The sequence below is a fragment of the Hordeum vulgare genome, chromosome 7H (genome assembly GCF_904849725.1).
Source record: "Hordeum vulgare subsp. vulgare chromosome 7H, MorexV3_pseudomolecules_assembly, whole genome shotgun sequence".
NCBI lineage: Eukaryota > Viridiplantae > Streptophyta > Magnoliopsida > Poales > Poaceae > Hordeum > Hordeum vulgare.
The window spans coordinates 606,191,053-606,193,706 of record NC_058524.1 but is presented as its reverse complement, the minus strand read 5'-3'; the positions used below and the strand labels follow the sequence as shown (position 1 = coordinate 606,193,706).

The 2,654-nt window shown below is 60.2% G+C and overlaps 1 pseudogene; it reads left to right on the top strand.

The window, feature by feature from the left end:
* The first annotated feature begins 359 nt into the window (after positions 1-359).
* Positions 360-2,231, top strand: LOC123413347 (annotated as a pseudogene).
* The last annotated feature ends 423 nt before the right edge of the window (positions 2,232-2,654 follow it).

The following is a 2,654-nucleotide window of genomic DNA, read 5'->3' as shown; positions in this document are numbered from 1 at the left end:
CGTAGGCTCGTGGCGTGGTGACGCCGGCAACAAGTGGGCCTGATAAGGTCAATGCGTTGATCACTTTCGGAGATAGAACGATGATAGCGGTGGATCCAGAGCATGCGCATACGGTGCACGCTATGGGTCGGACGGACCGGGTGGTTCTCTCGGCCAGCTACGCGAGGCTACCACATTAGATAGTGCGCGTTCATGCGACTGCGACACGTTATCAATTATTAAGTGTGTAGGTGTTGCGACTTTGTTCGTGAGATAGATGGCTTCGGGTTAATCCATGTATTTATATTACCAGACTATGTTGAATAAAAATAAAGACGGTTGTATGCATCTAGCATTATCATCCTTTTAGAAAGAAAAAAATAGAAGAAGAAAGAAACAAACAAGCCGGGCCGTGGTCAGCAGCAATAACATTTAACTTGTTGCTGGGCCTGTGTCCCTGGAAAAATTGGACAGCACGATCGACCACTTGCCGGGCCAGTTTGACCTGTTCAAGTTTTTGGCGGCAGCGCGCACCCCCCTGCTCTCCTGCCCTGCAATTGGCGCCCGCTCCGCTCCATCTCCATGCCGACGCAGGCACCCTGACACAGGTCGCCGCCCAATTCCATCCTTCCACATGCAGACGCATGGCACCAAACCATCTACCAGCCAGGTCAACCAGCAGAGCATACGCCGCCGCATAAACATCTCCGCCGGCCGCGCCGTGCATGCCAACACCATAAGAAGCACCTTCACACCAGTTGCCTTCCTTCACACCACGCAGCCTGCCGATCGAGCTCATCGTCGATCCCTCCTCCTCCTTCTCCTCTGCCAAACAGCGTTGCACCGACAGAGAGAGAGAGAGAGAGAGAGAGAGAGCGTTGCCGGAGGCGGTCCATGGGGTCCGGGGCGAGCTCCTGCTGTGGCGGCGCGGAGAAGGTGGGGCACGGGTGCGTGAGCGCGTCGTCGGGCGCGGGGGCGGCGACGGCGGGCAGCGGCGGCGGCAGCACGTGGAGGATCTACAGCTACAAGGAGCTCCACGCGGCCACGGGCGGCTTCAGCGAGGAGAACAAGCTGGGCGAGGGCGGCTTCGGCAGCGTCTACTGGGGCAAGACCCCCGACGGCGTCCAGATCGCCGTCAAGCGCCTCAAGCCCAACAACAACAACTCCAAGGCCGAGATGGAGTTCGCCGTCGAGGTCGAGGTGCTCGCCCGCGTCCGCCACCGCAACCTGCTCGGCCTCCGCGGCTACTGCGCCGGCGCCGCCGCCGACCAGCGCATGATCGTGTACGACTACATGCCCAACCTCAGCCTCCTCTCGCACCTCCACGGCCAGTTCGCCTCCGACGCCACCCTCGACTGGCGCCGCCGCGTGGGCGTGGCCGTCGGCGCCGCCGAGGCGCTCGTGCACCTCCACCACGAGGCGTCGCCCAGCATCATCCACCGCGACATCAAGGCCAGCAACGTGCTGCTTGACTCCGACTTCGCGCCGCTCGTCGCTGATTTCGGGTTCGCCAAGCTCGTCCCCGACGGCGTCTCCCACATGACCACCAGGGTCAAGGGCACCCTCGGCTACCTCGCGCCGGAGTACGCCATGTGGGGCAAGGTCTCCGGGGCGTGCGACGTGTACAGCTTCGGCATTCTGCTCGTGGAGCTCGTCTCCGGCAGGAAGCCCATCGAGCGGCTGCCGTCGGGTGCCAAGCGCACCATCACCGAGTGGGCGGAGCCGCTCATCGCACGCGGCCGGCTCGGGGACCTCGTGGACCCGCGCCTCCGGGGCGTCTACGACGCGGCGGAGCTGGCGCGCATGCTCGAGGCCGCCGCGCTCTGCGTGCAGGGGGAGCCCGAGCGGCGCCCGGACATGCGCGCCGTCGTGCGGATCCTGCGCGGCGAGACCGTGGCCGCTGACGGCGCGGCGACAGCCTCCAAGGGGGGCAACGTCGACGCCCAGGTCCGGCCTGCGGTGAGGATGGAGAGCGTCAAGTACGCGGACCACCTCATGGAGACGGAGAACAGCGTGTACTCCGGCGACGGGGACGAGGACGAGGAAGAGGACGAGAAGGAGGCCGCGGACTACAGCAGCGACGAGGTGGAGGAGTACTCGCTGATGGACGACCAGAGCAGCATCAACTTCGGGGTGTTCGGCGCCATGCCGGTGGTGCCGGTGCAGACCATGCACGACCCCTACGTCAGGAGGTTCGGAGGAAATGGCGTCAAGATCTGATCAGTGCACCATTCTCTGCTGTACGGTGACAATGCCAGTTACGTTATATTCATAGCCTGTGCTTAATTAGTTTGGATCAAGCTATTGATTAAATTATTGTATTTGATGGGACTTGCAATTAAATTCTTGCTTTCATTAAACAAATATATGATTAAGTTCTTGTATATACTATTGTTTGAAAAAAAAAGTTATTGTACTATAATATTGTCTAGAGTTCCTCCTTCCCTTGGGGTGTGTTTGGTTCGGGGACGAAGTGAAACGGAATGTCATGGTTCCATTCCACTGGAACGGCTTGGTTCCGTGCTTGTGTTTGGTAGAGGAGATTTAAAGGAACGGAATGGTTACATTTTGATGTTTGGTTGGAGGGATGGAATGGAATGGAATGGATTTGTTCCCGGCGGCGGTGCGTGCTCCCGGCGGCGGCGCAGCAGATGCAGGGGGCGGCGGCGCGGTAG